This window comes from Furipterus horrens, unplaced genomic scaffold (assembly GCF_987537825.1).
Source record: "Furipterus horrens unplaced genomic scaffold, mFurHor1.1.pri manual_scaffold_6, whole genome shotgun sequence".
Taxonomy (NCBI): domain Eukaryota; kingdom Metazoa; phylum Chordata; class Mammalia; order Chiroptera; family Furipteridae; genus Furipterus; species Furipterus horrens.
The window spans coordinates 12,756,495-12,774,381 of record NW_028327176.1 but is presented as its reverse complement, the minus strand read 5'-3'; the positions used below and the strand labels follow the sequence as shown (position 1 = coordinate 12,774,381).

General features: G+C 55.2%; 1 protein-coding gene and 1 long non-coding RNA gene across 3 annotated transcripts in view; one reads left to right on the top strand and one right to left on the bottom strand.

Annotated features, from left to right (window-relative positions):
* Window positions 1-17,887, bottom strand: part of KLHL29 (kelch like family member 29) — a 284,945-nt gene that overhangs the window by 89,518 nt on the left and 177,540 nt on the right. The window lies entirely within an intron of this gene.
* Window positions 1,452-7,132, top strand: LOC150005671 (uncharacterized). 2 transcript variants are annotated; one of them, XR_016511696.1, is made up of 4 exons: window positions 1,452-1,540; window positions 3,728-5,063; window positions 5,499-5,668; window positions 6,646-7,132. It is a non-coding gene; the product is annotated as an uncharacterized LOC150005671 (long non-coding RNA). The 2 variants fall into 2 exon arrangements; XR_016511695.1 differs by lacking the exon at window positions 6,646-7,132 and having other exon boundaries at window positions 5,499-5,835.

Genomic DNA, 17,887 nt, shown 5'->3' with positions numbered 1-17,887 from the left:
TTATATAGTTGTTGAAAAGCTGTCACTATAACCTATTGTCATTGCAACCTTTTATGAACCCGCCTACATTTTTATGTCAAAAATTTATCTTAATGGCCTCACAGCTCTTACCTCCAATTATTTTGGTGTCACCCACCTCCAGCTCAGGCTGTGTTCCAGCTAATAGGCGGGGACAAATTCCCGCTTCACTCCCAGTCTAGCCGTGCCCTTAAAATATAAAGAAACCGCCTGGCTAATGCGATGTATCCCCTCCAGTGGCAGATATCTACATCCACCACAGAATGTAAGGGAGGGCCGGGCCTTGGGGGGTACCCCAAGGAAGGCTGTGGAATGAGGAGACCTGGGCAGCTATCACTGAACCCAGGGGAGCTCGATGTAAGCAACACGTGGGAGGGAGCATAAGGCTGGGGGCGGGGGGGCATGGCACTTGGTGGCACCTTGCAAAGAGGCTGGGCTCATGACTCCTTTGCTTTTTAGTTACAAAAGGTCGTACGCACATTACTTGACCACAGGAGAAAATGCTAGAGGACAGTACAAAACAAAACAACCCTGGGTACCATGAAAGGGTCAGTACTAGCATCCTCACTTAGAATTCCTCTCGTTCTCCCTTTTCCAGAATACACACGTTGATCCATTTGTGTATACATGCATGCATGTAAATGAACAAACATTTATATTTTCTAAGTGAAGTGTCTATGGTATATTATACAACATGTATTTTTAAATGTTTAAAGATAGCTCACCACTTTTGCAGGGATGGTAACTGAAAAGGTGGCTGAAGTAACTGACATTTCCTGCCATACCTTTCCTTATTGTTCTTCCCGGTGGGGAGAGCCCTGGTGTGCTCCCCTGGGGAGCTCCTTGGCATTTGCTGTAACTGCCTGTGAGCTGTTAAGGGCTGTTCTGTTTCTCCCACTTCATAGATGAGGAGGAGGGGACTGAGACATGCTGAGGGACTTCGGCAGGGCCAGAGGCACACCCAGGCCTTGAACCCTGAGCTGGAAGCTCAGCCAGCATCCTTGGCACCGGCATCAGACCATCCTGCCTGTGCTCCTTCCTCCTCACTGTTTTCTGACCTTGAATAACCTAACACGCTCTGCTTCTCTTGCCCCTGCCTGCACCGGTGCAGCTGCCTAAGGAATAAATACCCCTTAATGAGGAAAGGATGCTGGGATAGGAATCTGGGGGTTTCTGGACCCTTCCCCAGGCAGGCTGGCCTGAGCAATGGCAGCTCCTAAGGTACTCCATGCCAGGTCTGGCTTTCCCCTGTCCCCCTGCCACCCCCAGTGCTTTCTGGGTCGGAAGAAGGCCGCCCCTGTGACCTGGCAGGCACAGGCATGGTAGTTCTGTGGCCTGAAGCCTAATTTCACGCTGGCCATCAAGCTTCCCATGCCAATGCTGGAAGGAGGACAACCCAGTAGCCCAGTGGACACTCTCAATCATGAGCAAAAGGCAGTGTGGCCCGGGCCTCCGCTGAGCCTTCCTCTGGGCCGTCATGAACGGGTGTTCCCGAGTGTTCTGTTGCAGACCCTGCTGTGCTGTGAGTCTGTGGTCTGCCCTTTGGGGGTGGGGGGGCACCGTTCTTTCTGTGGCTGTATGGTGTTAGCTTCCACACAGCCGTCCATGGCGGGCGGGGGAGCTGCGTGTTGGGGAGTGTGGGCGAGACTGGGAGAGGGCTGTGTGTGTCGTGCATAGCACATGTGTGAGTATGCCCGTGTGTATGCAAGAAGTGTGACGAATGCCACCTGAACGTTCAGTTTGCTTGAGGCAAACATGAGGATGTTAAACTCTCGCACAGCCTTGGAGCCCAATGAACCTGAGGTCGAAACCTGCGAAGATCACTTACTTTGCAAACGATCTTGGCAAATAACTTCCCTATATCACAGTTTTCTCATTTTAAGATGGGGATAATAATACCCGTCCTACAGGAGTTGATACAAAAACGAGTGCATGGCAATGACTCGTGCCTGGAAGGGAGTAAGATTCAACAAGTGGCCATCATCATCGTTGCTCCCGTGACCAACCCCACGTGAGCTCAGTCTAGTCATTATCGTCCCTGGTCATTACTGCCCTGAATTGCGCCCAGCTGACCTGCTGCTGCCTCCAAGTCCTGTACCAGCAAGTGCCCCCCAGACTGGAAAGGAGCCTGACTCCTGGCGCCAGGCCCCCGGGTGGCCTGTGTCCAGAGGGGCAGCCATTCTGGCCTGAGGTCCTGGGGCTCTGCAGGCAGAGCGGGACATGGACCCGGAAGGCACGCCTCCATTAAAGCTGCCTGTCTTTGTCCCTTTAGAAGAAACTACTAGGACTCCCCATGTCCTGTCCTGGGTTGGCAGTATGTTAGGGCCAGAGAAGACCTTACAGACACTCGTTTTCGTGACAGACGAAGGGACACACAGTGAGTCTGCAGCAGAGTCTGGAGGAGGGCCAGGGCTCTGGACCTCGATTTTGGGACTGCTTCCCCAAAGCCCCCAGTCTCCCCCAGGCCCTGCAACCCCTGCTTTCTCTCCGGACCCTTCCGTAGCCTCATTCTGCCTGTTCTCCACTGATTCGCATTCCATCTGCTCCGTCAGACAGTTTCTTCCGATCATCCGCTTCTGTCAGACAGTTTCTTCCGATCATCCGCTTCTCTCCCCTGCCCTTCCCAGGCTCTGTCCACACCCATCCTCCCCAGCCCCCCGCCGGAGGCTGCCATCCTGCTCTCTCCAGGAGCCTAATCACAACTGGCCTCCTCTTGTTCCCTGGCTTTCTCCTTGCTTGGTTCTGCTTCTGCAGACAGACGGAGGGTCCCTGAGGGCAGGTGCGGGGCTGAGCGCAGCAAACAATATTCCCATCAGGGGCTTGGACCCCCATGGACACTCAACAAACAGCATGTCTCTGAGCACACAGAACCGGCTTTCAGATGCCAGAGCAGGAGGTGCGCCTCTTCCCAGCTATGTGGCCTCAGGCCGGCTCCTCCATCGCAGGCTGCCATCTTTTCCTCCATGAAACAGGGTGCAGGGTAAACAGACGCCTAATTGCATCTTTTAAAAGGGAGCCGAAAATGCCTTTTTAATGCATGGATCTGGATTTCAGGGAGAGCCTGCCTCCTGAAAGCCGGCCCCCCTGTAAAAAGCAGCAAGAGATTTGGCTCTGGAAGCTATTATATTTCCCTGTTCAGTAGAAAGAGAATTTGCCATTAACTACTTGATTCTAAATGCAGCCCTGAGACGCCTTGCATCCCCAGGCACCTATCTGGTCAGTACCAGTCCAATAGTACCATTTAAGTTAGTGCCATGAGCCAGAAGGAAGAAAATCTGAAAAATGGGTAAAGTATACACCAGGAAGCTCTTATTTATTAATGTTCTCCTGGGGAGCCTGGGTCTGAGATGGAGAACAAAATTTCATCATTCTAGGGAAGAGATGGCTTTGCCCAGCATCGAGGTCTTCCCGGCCCCCTCATCTGGCGGGAGAGGCTCGCAGGAGAGAAATTAAGGATACGCTAACGAGGCACATCCCTGCTCTGGCAGGGGACTTCCCCTGACTGCTGTATTCCCCTGAACGCAATCTCATCTTCCGTTATGGAGAAGGACAACTCAGTGTGAACACTATTTTCTGCTTAAACTCAGCCATGAGGTGCGCTTGGAGAGTGTGGCAGGGCCTCAGATAAATCACAGCACACGGGTCCGAGCCACTCTGTGCTGCGCTGTCATGAACGTGGTTAGGAAACCGGCTCCTTCCACTCCCCCAGGACACAGCCACCAGGACACAAAGACCTCAGCTTGGGGACCGAGTCTCCTAGGGGCTGACTTGCAGCCAGCGCCTGGACAAGCGCTGAAGAAAACCCCTGCAGGATGAAGCCGGTGACATTTAAATTTCCTGTTTTTAACCTGCTGGTAGCCCTAAGGGAGGGAGATTCGGCTGGCTGGCTGGCTGGCTGGGTCCCAGCCCAGGGAGGGAAGGGGCGGCCACCCAGGGAGGGCACCAGGGTGTGAAGCTGCTGCCCTGGCTGGTGGGCGAGGGCCTTTTATTGCCACAGCACGGCTCAAACCACCAAAGTGCCGGGCTTCTCCATGGCAACCCCCAACAGCCTGCTCATTCCAGAGGCCACGATGGCAGCCGAGTGTACCTGGGTCCTGTGGAACGGTGTCCTCAAGGCAAACGCTGGGGAGTGTGGGACTGCTCCCCGATTGATCTTTGCTGCCTTCCAGGAACGCTTCTGGGGGAAGAAGCCAGCCCAGGGAGGGCCGGGAGGGCCTTGGAGAGGCAGGGGAGAGTGAGTTACGGACAAGGAAGCCCGGTTACGGATGGAGAGCTCATAATTTACTGACCGGCAGCCTTCCTGAAAGATGAGGATCTAGGTGGGGAACCAAGCGGGAGGGAGGGCAGAGGCACTGGGGAGGGGAGTTCCCCAAGACTCAGCTACTCCAGGCGAGCTGGTATAAATTTCCTGGCGGTGTATTGGGGACACTGTCATAGGCGCCACTGAGCACCTCTTACCCCCAGACAATTGGGACGATGCTCTGTCTACCAGGATGCACACTGTCACGCCCACGGCCTGGACAGCGGCTGCTGCTCTCCATCCTTCCTGCCTGTCCCTTCCTTCTCTGTTTCTGCTCCCATCCATGCTGGCCAAAGCCCCCACCAGCCTCCCCAGGCCTGGGGACGGAGGCCTGGCACAGAGCAGACTCTGAGGAGGAAGGGGAAGGGCTGGGCCGTGGAGACAGACCTGCTTGGATCTGAATCTGTCGGATCTGCGAGGTCTCAGGCAAGTTAGTTATTGTGCAAGAGCCTCAGTGTTCTTACTTGTAAGAGGGCAGGCAACAACCCTGGCTACAAAGGAAATCCATGGGGAGCAAACGGGGTAATATGTGTAAAAGCAAGTGATATCTCATGACAGGAGGGGCTCGTTTCTCCCCAATACATGCCGCCCTGTCCACACCCACTGCTGTCTTCCCGCCCGGCTGGCCAGCGTGGCTCCTCCTTATGGGCACCTGCACGAGGTGATCAAAGCTGGGAAAAGTGATCACCAGAGGAGGCACTGAGGAAGTCCACCAGGATGTCCCGAACGCTCCGTCTCTGTTGTGGTAAGCGATGACTTTAATTTACAAAGCAGACGAATACTAAATCTTCATGAAATTAAAAACTATATTATTTATGTGAGCGGAAACGGAAAACGTTCTGGAGCTAGCAGCGATCCTGCTTTGTAGGAGGACAACTAAAATAATTAAAACCATTCGTGCTTCAGTAATAAATAATGATAATAAATAAATGTCCTGACCTTAAGGGAAAATATAAAATTAAAACCCATTTGGTATGTAAATTCATTCCGGGCGCTCCCAGCCTGAGATGGTGTGGGCTGGAGGAAACCTTCACTACATGAATTTTGAAAGGGAAATGGAAGAACGGCAGAGTTGCGTGTGTATCGACTCATTATTCTGCTTTAATTCCATCTAATGCTGTGTGGAGCCTTGAGGCTGGGACATTAATTTCCTGCTTTTTTTTTTTTCTGTTTTCACCAGTTCCTCACGGAGGGTAGGAAAAAGAATTTCAGTCCTGCAGGCTGAAGTCCGGGGATGCCAGAGACGGCGGAAGAGGTGGAGACCTGCAACCTGGGAGGGGGATTTCGAACGTGTTTACAGAAAGACCATGAAAAGAAGCCGACCACACATGGCACCAGTGCCGGCTGGAGGTGGGTGCTCCGGAGTCGGAACACAAGTCATCCAGGGGGATGAAATGTCCTTGGTCCTGGGTCCAGGTGGGAACCCTTCCAGAACCCGCAGAAGCCGGGCAGGAAGTCTGCGGACGGCCTCCAACTTCAGGAAAACGCCAATCAGTTCCAGATGGTGATGGCGCCCCCTCCCCCTGCCCCGCCCCCGCTGTGCCATGAAGCCTGCAGCTGCTCCCTGAAGGCCAGGCAGAAACTCCGAAACTTCTAACCCCTGCTGAATGCTGAACGTGTCAAGGCCCTTATCCTGTGGCCCCTCCCCCAAGGGCTGCCACTCATCTCAGTCTTAGAACCCCCCCCCGGGGGGGGGGGTCAGCGGGGCAGAGATGGCTATTCCAGTGGGACAGGCGGGGACTCTGAGGCACAGAGCTGGGAGTAAGTGAGGGGCAGGGAGAGGGGCAGGGTTGTGCTCCCAGGCCGGTGCTCTTGCGTGATGGGGACCTCGGCGTGGGGAGGGAGCAGACGGTCAGGGAAGCTTGAGGGCAATGAGCACTTGATCGGCAGCCCTGCCTGCAGCACACCCCTGGTTTCTCTCACTCCTTCCGCTTCTCAGGGTTCTCCCTTAGAATTCATCGCTTCCAAGCTGCTGCTCACCGAGGCATCGGGAGAGCAAGAATGGGCAAGAGAGGTAGACACTGCGTTTCAGAGTCTGGGTTTTAGGTGCCAAAGGATCAGCAGATGGCGACAGGCTCACTGGACCACCCTGGTCCCGATCCCAGGTCCCCTGAGGGCTCTGACCTCCACCATCCCGTCACCCCTGCCCCAGAGGCATGGTGGGAGAGGCCACCCCACGGGAAGGAGGGACCCACGTACTCTGCTGTCAAGGGGACCCAGAATGGTCCGCATGCTGGGGAGACGGGCTCTGAGGAGGGAGAAAGGCCTGTGGCTCTGTCCCACCCAGACCCCGTTCCCTCTTCTGATACAATGCACCACTTTTCCAGGCATAAAAGAAGGGGGGACATCCAGCCCAAGGCCTCCAGCATCTGAGCAGCTCCAAACCCATCCAGATTTACAAACAAAACACTGGGGAAAATGACCGATTTTCTCCACTTTGGAATCTCAGACATTAGAAGTCACTGACCTGTCAACAAGCCACTAGACAAGGTACCCTGGTGACTGAGACATTCTTTCTGCAGCTTGGGGGACTCTCTCTGCCAACCCCTCCCACTGCACAGGGAGCCCCTTGCCCACAGGAAGCCTGGGGCCACTCCAGTCTGAGGAGGGCACTCAGGACCCCCTTTCCTCCTGCTCGCAATTCCCGTGTGACTCCCTGATGGACACCAAGACAAAAGGCTGCCCCTCTGGCATGTCACTCTGGAAAGGAGGCTGACTGTTCCTGCTAGAGACACACGGGACCCCACAGCAGGGCTGACCTCGGGGCAAACCCGGGCTGCAGCTGCCTGGCAGGGGCCTCTGCACCCCACGAAGCCTGGGCCTGCCGCCCCGTGGAAACTGGGCCCCTCTCGGGGGCAGCTCACCCCCCTGCCCTGCTCCCCCCGGGAAGAACGGCAGAATGTGCCTGTGCTGTGGTCCTAGGATAACAATGACAGCTCCAGGGGCTGAGGTCAGAGGTGAGTGGCCTCAGCTTCAAGGACGCCTGGGTCTTCAGGTCAAAGTGACCTGGAGCTTTGCATGGGAAACATGGGAGGATCAATGTGGGACTCAATCCCTGGGACTAAGGACCCGCGCCCCGCATTGCCCCACCAAGCTGCCACCATGCAGCCTAATGCTCCGGGTTTCTAATTCCCTCCTGAGGCCCAGGCCACGTGCCTTCTGTGAAGCCCACGGCTGCCATAGGCTGGCTGGGACCACGGACAGACAGATGAGGAGTGCCAGGAGGCTTCTGGAACTTCTCTCTTCCCACAGCAGTGAGTGAGTGCAGGCTGGCACAGTAGAGAGGTGCTCAATAAACGCCCAGTCAGTCACCAAATATCTACAGACACCTTTCTCGCTTCCAGCCCAGCAGGGCCCGAGAACAGCTCCGAGGCTACGGTGGACAGGTGCCGAAGGAAGGTGTTTGGGGCAAGTCAAGAGTCCCTGTTTCTCCATTTGACACTTCCCCAGGACCTGTGTATGTTGGAAGAGAGAGAGAGAGAGAGAGAGAGAGAGAGAGAGAGAGAGAGAGAGAGAGAGAGAGAGAGAGAGAGAGAGAGGAAGGCCATCCTGCCATTCGGGGTGGGGGTGGGGTGGCAGGGAAGAGTTCAGAGAGGAAACACAGAGTCAGGTCCTGAGCGAGGAGTGAGCGTTTCCCAGGAAGCGGAGGTGTGGGCTCCTCAGGAAGAGAAAGGAGCGAGGGAAAAGGCTGAAGTGGACCTGCATGGTGATGCCATGCTGCCCCCCAGGTGGCAGGGGGGGTGTTGGGATGAGGAACCACAGGTGAGGCTGGAGTGAAATGGGGGCGCAGCTCCATCCTGCTGAGGAGGGTCTCGGAGGCGGGAAGGCGGGTTGGAGGGGCAGGGATGGGATGCTGGGAGACCCATTTGGAGGCCTTGTAGCGGCCCAGGGGAGTCTGGGTGAGGACCCTGGTGGGCACTGTGGCCACTGGGAGGGTGGGGAGGGGACGGATGGTGATTAGCCGCTGGCTGTGCGGGTTCAGGGGGACGGAGTTGTCACGGACGGACACCTGGGCTGGACGTGGGGATCCGAGTTGGGAAACTGAGCAAGAGGCTGTCGGCTGAAGGGCTCCAGAAGGTGAGTTGGAGGTGCCCAGGGGCACCCGAGGCTTTGTCCAGGAAGCAGCCGGTTGTTGGGGGGTGGGGTGGCCTGGGAGCCCAGGAACGGGGCTGGCCTTCGACTGGAGGGGGTGTGGGAGTTTCTGAACTGCATCCCAGCTCTGCCCTTGCCCTTTCCAGTCCACTCCCTCCTGTGGCAGCCAGAGGGGGCCAGTCCCAGTGTCTGGGGGCACCGACCCCTCGCCCACCCTTGCATGGGCCGGGCACGCTCCTTCCTCAGGCTGTCCCCCTTTCTCATCCCTCTGCCTCAAATGCTCCCGCCCAGAAATCCACTGGCTCCCCCCGACTTTCATCAGGTCTTTGGTCAAATGTCATCTAAACAGGCCTTTAAAATCGCAGCAATCCCCCTTTCCACACCCTGGCATCTCTGACTTCCTTCTCTGCTTCATTTCTCTGGAGCAGTTTTCACCATTTCACCTTCACTCATTTATTTTATCATCTGTCTCCATCCACAAGCGCAGTGAGCACCCTAAAGCAGTGATGCATATTTTGATTAGGCACACACAGTAGGTGCTAAATAAACATGTTTACTGAGTGATGAATGAATAGATCACTGTCCTCTGGCTGGCCCTACCCCACCCCCACTGAATAAAGGGCATGTTGGTTTGCTGCTGACTCAGGCTGGTACCCTCCTAGCCTAGCTCTGGGCCTGGGAATTGAAGACTTCAGGTCCTAGACAGGTTACTTGGGACCCTTGGTTCCAGGTGGCCTGGACTTCAGATGTTGCCCTTACAGCCTAGGGACTGATAGGCAGCCTCTCCCTCTCTGTGGGTGGTGATAGCAGCACGTGCTCAGCCCCCCTCGGGCCTCACATAGGTCTGGAGAGGAATGCAGAGCCCGGGCAGGATGCCTAGAGTTTGGATGGAATTTATGGCTCTGAAGGCTCCCGGAGTTTTCAAGTCTGGAACATCAACCCACATACTTTGGCGGGGACAGATGCAAAAAACTAAAACCCCAAACCTACAGGAAGTAATTTGGGGGGAGCTGGAAGGGGTGCATGAAATGGACAAAACATGTGGGCCAAAGCCTGAACAAACAGCAGGCAGAGGAGCCAGCCCAGCCTAGGGCCTTCCAGAAAAAACCACACTGTAGACGGCTGCTTGGGAAGAGACAGAAAACTCCAGAAGGTGAGCTTCCATCAAGGCAGCCTCCCTCACTGGTACCAGGGCAGATAAAATATAAGAGGAATCAAACAGAAAAGGTAACAAGAGGCAGGAGAGGCGTGGGGACCAGTAGGCTAGGCTATACATTTCGCTCTGCCGTAGATGCTTTGTGACCTTGGACATGTCCCTTCCCTTCCTGGGCTTCTGTTTTTATATGTACACGAGGGGTTTAAACCCCGCACTTGCCAGCTCTGCTAGCTGCTCTGTTTCTTGGAGTTTAGGTGGCTTCCTTCAGAGAGGGAGCTGGGCTCTCCTGGGATGCCTGGTGTGTTCCTTTGTACGTTATCATGACATGATGGGACCCAGAATGGGAGTCCACGGTTGTTCAGTGCACAGCCTATGCAACCCCACCTGCCCTGCGGGGCAGGCTCCAGCAACCCATTTTTAAGGCCACCAAGCCCCCCTATTGGGGAAGGTCTTCCGGGAACTGTTCTGGGTGATGGGGCTCCTGGACTGAGCTTCTGGACTGTGGAGCATCCAGATGGCCTCTGGGCAGGCCCTGCTCTGCTCAACAAGTTTTCCTCTGAAGCAGAAAGGAAAAGCTGGCTCCCCTGCAGGTCCCAGGGGTGCCCTGTTTGCTACCCTGTGCTGCGTCCAGCAGGAGTGTCAGGAGTTCTTTGCTGGAGTCCTGGGCCAAGGCTGCTCAGCTTGGCTCCCACTTCAAAGGCAACCTGGGCTGACGTTGCTCCATCTCCCACCTCTCTCTGTAGCGGTGTGGAGTGGAGCCGAGCTGAGGTGGGAGGGTGGGTGGGATTCCAGAGTGACCCCCAAGGCCCAAAGCTCCAGGGTGGCTACAGGTTGCCACCTCTCCTCCCCTGGACACACCCGGGCTGCCTATTAATAGATCAGCTGTAAGAGCGCTGCTTCCTTCAGTTTCCATTTCGCTTGCACTGGATCTGGCTGTCCCCGTGGGGACAGCTTCCTTGCAAAACAAAAACTAGAATCAATATTTCCTTCACCAGGGGAGGTGTAGGGGCTTCCCATCACAGGCCAGGCCCTCCCTCCATCCCTGCTGGCTGGGTCCAAGGCAAGGGGCACACAGGCCGCCAGGCCCTTCCCTGCCTCCCTTCAGCGATTTGATTACATTAGATGAACAGACACTTATTGACCACCATCAACATGTCAAACCCCGCTGGCTCAAGGGAGGGAAGGATGAGAGACGGGTCCTGAGCCGGGCAGAGCACGTGTGTTGCAGGAACACATCTGAGCGAAGAGTTCCGGCGCACCGTGTCAGTGGGGCAGACAGGACGGGGCTGGGAGGGCCTATGTCTGAACTCATCCACCTTGGGGCGCAGGCGGGGCCCGACATAAAGGTGAGCTGGACCGGGCACAGCCCCACTGCGCTCACAACCTAAGGGGGAGGGGCAAGAGTCTCCCCGGTGTTTGTCAAGGCAGCGCCCCCGAACCTCGCCAGGCCTCAGGGGAGTGCTGGGCATGAGGGTCTCCAGGTCTGGCCCGGCACAGTTTCTCTCTGCCTCCCCTTGGTATCCCCCCACCCACCTGCCGAGACAGCCTGCGATCCTCAGTGTGCGAAGCGTCCTGGGGGAGCCTGTTTAAGATGTGGACCTAAGCTGCAGCCCCAGGAATTCAGAATCAGCCAACTTGGGTAGGGGAGAGGCAGCACCTGGGAATTGCCAGTTACACGGGCAGGGGGTGGGCCTGGGCTCCTTGGGCAAGGCGGGGGCATTCATGCCCCACCAGCTCCTGCCACGTCCCCCTCCACGCCTCGCAGCCCCCAGGGCAGGGGAGTCAGCAGTTGGTGAGTGACATGTTGTAGATGAGTCTCAGGGTGAGGCAGTGTGGGCCGGGGTGGGGACAAAGGCGGGGGTACAGAGCTGAGCCCAGGCCGCCTGAGCTCCAGGGCTCGTTTTCCCACCACACACATCTGCGTGTGGAGGCGGGGCTCTGAGGAGACTTCCCTGACGGTCCCCTGAGGACCCGCCCCGCTCGGCACTCACAGACCTGGGTGTCAACGGAGCGGGAGTCTGAGGGTGTGCGTAGGAGTGTGTGTTGTGAGTGTGTTTATCAGAATCCTGGGTCCAGGGAGGATCCAAATTCCACATTCCCCAAAGATTTTAATCTAACCCGGTCCTTGACCTGTCTGTCCCTCAGGTGTCACGAGAGATCTGATGGGAGCGGCGGCTCCAGACCCACTATCAGTCATGTCCTTCCGAGAAGCTATGCTCATTTATGTTGTCTGACTCGCTGGCCGTTCCGACCCCCACGGGGCTCCTCTATGGGCAGGGTCCCCCCCAGCCTCACCCCTGAGGGGCCCCGTGCAGAGCCCGCCGAGACGGCCCTCAGCGAACATGGCTGGCGGGTCTCCAGGCTGCAGGGGCCCCCCCGCCGCTACAGAGCCTGCCCTGTGCGAGGGGACGGGGCTCACAAACAGCGTGTCGCCCGGCTCACAGTGTAAGTACACCAGGGGGAGCCTCCTTCAAAGGCAGCCACTCAGGAACTGGGGATGCAGAGCATCTGTCCCTTCTCGGGCTATGGAGATACTCTACACACCATTCTCATCTTTGATCACAAGCTGGGAGACCAGGTGACTGGTTAGCAAAGGGGAGAGTCGACTGCTCCGTCTCTCCCCAGGGAGCCCCGGCAGGGCTGGTCACAAATATCACGGCGAGAAACCCGGAGGTGCCACTGTCACCGAGTGAAGGAAAAGCCACGCAGAATGGAAAACAGACTCGAAGGCCCAGTGGCTGAAGGAGGCCAGGGAGGCCTCAGTGTGGCTGGGGAGTAGCCCCTGGAGCTCTGGCCTGGCAGCTGGTGATGGGTCCTGAAGCCTTAAGACTCTGCTCCCAAGTGGGCGGGGTGTTTTCCCACTGGGCGACGGGAGAGGCCCGGGCACCCTGTAGCCTCTTCCCGATTCAGCCTCCCTCCAGCAGCCCACCTAGTATCCAGCGAGGTGGTGGGGAGGCCAGGAGGAGGGGCAGGCCTTGCCACTGGGTCCCCACAAAGGGGACGGGTCAAGCCCAAGTGCACTGTGGGAACTAAGACATCCAGAACTGTCAGAGGTGGCTGTGAAGACTGTCCGGAGTGGGTGGGCTGCAGGTGGGATCTGGGAGATGGGGGTGGGGCGCGGGGAGTCCAGGTGAGTGAAGGGTGAGCGAGAAGGCTTTTCAGGAACAAGCCAGCCCAGAAGAACAGGCTGGAAGCCGCAGGAGAAGAAGGTTCCCATGGGGCCAGCACGCAGGCTGTTCCTTCTTCAGCCCCTCCATTTTCGGTCGATCAAAACAAAACCATCTTCCCTGCCCTTGTCAGGAGTCACCGTGGTACAAGAATGAGGAAGACGCGCAGGCTGGAGAACCCCGACAAGGAACAGCCCAGAGGCCTGTTTAGGGTAATAAAGGAGACTAATGGAGAAGCGGTGCTTCCTTCCCCCAAAGCTGTGATTAAACTCTGGAGTATGGGGGACATGGACCAAGGAGGAGGACACAGCACAGGCAGAAGTCTGCCCGCAAACCCTCTAAAATATTCATGAAACACGGGACAAGGCCTGACTGTTAACACGGCAACTGGTTCGCTCCAATGGAGTGACAAATGGGTGCCAAGCACCGTAGTCTGTCCCTTTGATCTTTCCAGGTCCCGCCAGAGAGCGGAGGCGGGGCTGAGGGGCCCAGGGGAGCTGCAAACTGGGGGGTGGGGGTGGGCTGGAGCTGAGCTCTCTGGGTGGCTCCTATTTCCATGTCAGAGGGCCAGAGAATGGTGCATTTCTTCAGACTAAGGCAAAATAATTGATTCTCCAAGTCTTACTCCATCTAAAGTGATTAGTGGGGGGCCCCGGGGATCTCATGCACCACACTAACCTCCTTTGTGAAACGAGCATTGTTATATACACAAATCTCAACAAACGGCACAGGTAGAAAGCAAACTGTTGAAAAAAAAAAAGTAAAGTGGCTTTCGAAAGAAAACACAGAGGAAAAGAATAGAACGAACTCCTGGCTTCCCTGGGTAAGAGTTTCCTCGGAGCTTCCAGACACGCTGAGAGGGAACCATAGTGCAAAATTGCTGCAATTTAACGGGGCGTCTAATTAAAAGGAGCAACATGAAGGGCATTTTCTTCCCACTTTGGGTTTTGCTGTTTTCTGTACAGGGGTCAAAGGTATGACAACCCAAGGACAAAGAGTTGTGTCCCCAAACAAGAAGAAGTAGCATCTCAGCTGCTAAATTATAAGTTTTTATCTCCTTCTGTACAATCTGTGTTGTCACGCTTGCTATGTGCCTGCTGCGAAGCTAAGGACTGAGGTGACAGAGCAGGGTAAGACACGGGCAGGGCTGTGGGGGGACACAGAGAGAGTTCAGCAACCGAACCAGAGCGCTGCACACTCAGGCAACGGGACCAGCAGCCTCCCGAGGACAGCAGATCACCGAGCACTGGGCCTTCCTCCCTCCCACCATGCCAGCCAAGTGGACATTCTAGGAGTCCATTCTGTTACCTTGAAAATAAGAAAGGAAGACTCCCAGAGAGCAGGGGATGGGGAGTGACTGCTGGACAAGTCTGGGTCTTCTTTTGGGGTGAAGAAAATATTCTGGAACTGGAGAGGGTGATGGCTATGAAACCCTGGGTACGTCCTAAAGGCCACTGCACTGTGCAATTGAAGGGGTTGGATTTTAGGTTTCTGTATGCTTTACCCTTATTTTTAAAAAGCAGTGTTTTCCAAGGTCTCATTTCATGCCAGCTCTGGGTATCGGGTTAACTGACGACCCGAGACGGGGAGGCAGTGTTAGAGAGTGAAGCCTTTCCAGAGCCTAACCACGTGCTCCTGCACGGTCCCGGCCCCTGCTGGACTTCAGCATCAGAGGTGGAAGGAGCCCCCTGGGACACATCACAGCCACCCTCGGAAAGGCCGCCACGGATGGCTTCTAACAGCCTATTCTTTGGAGCTTTGCCTGCTCTAATTTTAAAACCTCTCCTGGGACCGAGCTACCTTGTCTCTTGAGAAGAGGCTGCTATAGTGAAGAAGTTCGCTTCTGGGAACGGGGCGGGTGGGCTCCACAGTCTCCTTCCCCTCACTCCTTAATGCCTCCTGACACGCCCTCCTGTTCGGTGGAGTTCACTGAGCCAGAGATCTGGGAGGCCACCCGGGCTGCGGTGCTGGGGGGAGAAGAAGGGGAAGAGGTGGAAATGGAGCTTTCTTCACACAGTGGCAGACACCCTAAGCCAGATCCTTCCCTTGGTTTTGAACGTAGCCCTCCAGCATTGAACCCGTCATCTGAATCTGCCTGCTTCCCGTGACTGTGCAAATATTTAGCTTCACCTTCGTCCAACCGGCAGTCTGTCTGTTAACACGCTGGCCAGACCGAGGCCTGATGGCATGAAACTGACCCAGAAGTAGGTATAATCCTCTCTTCTAAATGTGCTTAATACCATCGATAATCTTGTCACATAAATCTCCCGGTCAGCCGTGAGCTGCAGCTATCACTGCTAGACTCCAAGAATCTTTCAGTAACGGATTCCACCTCCTGTAATCTATCTCCTTTCTTATACCGATTTCAGCTGCCATGTTGCTGAGTGTTTGCGAGAACTGCCGGGACCTTTAGAGGCACCGTTTTCCAGAGCAGTCTCTTGCAAACTAGGAGGACTGAGCCAATCCATTCATTCGTTTGGGCTTCCTACGGGACCCTCGGTGTACCCACAGATGGCAGTTTCTATGGCGGGGTCTGGTAGGTAGCCTGGTCTGGGTCTTCCACGTAATCACCTTGTCTGAGTGGAATATTCAATACCAAGGTTTCTCTGTCCCTGATGCTCATCCCCCAGCCTCTTTGCCTGCTCGGGGATGCAATGCCACCAGAGGCTAGGAGGGACGTGGTTAGCTCAAATGGTTCATTCGTTCCTCTAAAGACATTAAGCCCAAGTTGTTAAGTCACTTCCAAGACCCAAGTTTGTAACGTGAACGCTGTTGGGTAGCACCAATACTTCCCAAGCGTAGGTTCTCCGTTCCCAGAGTTTCTGCCCTTCTCATCCTCAGAGGGCAAACCCGGGAGGAGGGTGCCTTTCTCCAGGAGCATGGGACTCATCCCTGCTTCCAGGCCCTGATGGTAAGGAATATATGTCCTTTGACCAGTACGGCTGCCTGCCCCAGCACGGGCTTTGGGCCGCCAGCAACAGCTGGGTAAACAATTGGGTTGCAATCTAATTTCATACCCAGACTCAAGGGGACAGCTGCAGAAAAGACACAGCCCAGACTGACTGGAGCCTGCCTGGGGATCTCTCGTGTTCTGAAATAGGCCCATGAAGCTTGGCTGCATTTGGGTACAGTGTCATCTAGGTGGACGTGTGGCTTCAGAGAGGCCTCTGCCCGAGGAGGGCCCTCCTTGGGTCACTGAGACCAGCGACTGCTAGACATAAGACGGTCAGAGTGTGACCTTTAAAGACGTGCAATGTCCAAGACCCCAGCTCTGGCAGGCTTTTCTCCTTTCAATTACTGCAAGATAAAGACGCGTAGAGAGGGCAGCAAAGAGAATTTTCTTCTGGATTAAAGTCAGTGAGAAGAGGGAGCAGTTAGTGCTTTGCGTTTTTACTCAGCTTGTGTGGTTTTTTGATTTGAAGAATTTCCTTGAAGGCTCTCTGAGTTTGATCAAGAGTCTTCTGCCGGAGGAGGAATCAGCAGAACCTGTCCATTCCCATTTTCTTACACCAGCTGAACAAGAGACCTGACGGAGCCTCCCTCTAAGGGGAGGCCACAGCAAAAGTCTCACCCTGTGCTCGTAAGCCCGTCTCTCTTTGCAGACATCGGCACAGGTAGATGATGTACCAGGCGCCTTCACGTGCCGAGGGGATGCTGCTAGGCTGTGGGAGGCCTGGAGCTTCTCGCTTTAATTGCCTGTTGAAAGTTTTCCAAATTGGAGGCCATATGTTACAGGAAGCAGGCAGGTGGTCACTAGAAAGCTTGTGGACACATTTTCTGACCTCGAGGAGAAAGGTGTGATGGTGTTTCATTTCAACACAACAGAGACGAGGTCAGCGGGTCATCCATGCGTCTGGACTAAACTCAGAGCATCAAGACCAGCCCCGCTAGGTGGGTCTCCTTTAAGGAGATGCTCCTAAGACAGCCTTTCAGGGAGTGCAGCCCCAACGAATTACCGCAAACTGGGTGGCTTAAGTGACAGAAAGTTATCCTCTTGTAGTTCCGGAGGCCAGAAGTTCAAATTCAAGGTGTTGGCAGGCCACGCTCTCTCTGAAGGCTCGCAGGGAGAATGCTTTTGTCTCTCCCAGCTTCTGGAGGGTCCAGGCTTCCCTTGGTTTAGACAGCAGCACTCCGCTCTCCTCCTCTGCCCTCTTGCCTTTGTGTGCCAGACTGTCTCTCCTTCCTCCTACAAGGATGTTCGTCACTAGATTTAGGGTCCACCCTGGCCCAGGGTGATCCCATCTTGAAGCCTTTACCTTCATTACACCTACAAAGACCCTATTTCCAAACAAGGCCACATTCAGAGGCTCTGGGTAGACATAAAATTTGGGGGACACTATGGGAATTAGTATACAGACAAGGCTCTGAAAGTAAAGCCCGGCTCTCTGACCCTGCTTTCTTATTGATTCAAATGGTTCAAGAAGAGATGAGCTGCTTTGGAGGTTGGCCATCCTCAAGTAGAGCTTAAAGCCCTCTCTGAGTGGCTGGGGAAGCTGAGAAATTTTAGTGACACCACAAGTGGCCAGAGGACAGGGTTGGGAAACAAAGCCTAGACCCCCAATTGTGAATTACGTCCTCAGCCCACGAAGCAGGTGGATGACTGTGTGCTGAGATGTCCCGTGTGGGGCAGGACAACCTCAGGCAGCAGTGGAAGCAAATGCCAGTCCTCGGGGAGCCCCCAACACCAACACCTGACTTGTGGGCACTGTTGGGCCTCCTTACTCTCCACCCTACATCGCCACTCTGGGCTCAGTGTTGTCACCTAGAAATGTTAAGTAACAATTATAATAATAACACATCTGAGTGTGATGCTTTAATAGCCCATCTGTCATGTCCCTACTTTATTTTTGAGGTTTTAAGAACGGTGCCCTTCCTGCAAAAAACATCAGGGTGCATTTCTATTAAAAAAATGAAACTAATTAAAATGTTTGAAAACGATAAACCACACCACCATAAAACAGCAGCAGCTCTATTCTTCCAGCCTTAAAAGATTTCCTTCCTCGTTTTGTGGCCTGCCCCAATGAGCAAAACCCTGGAGTTGGGGGGCACTGGTGGTGGGAGCCTGGAGGCATGGGTGCTACTTCTGAGTGAGGCCTCTGGTGCCCTGACTCATGTGGCATCCGAGGGAAGCAAGGCCAGGACAGCAGGCAGAGG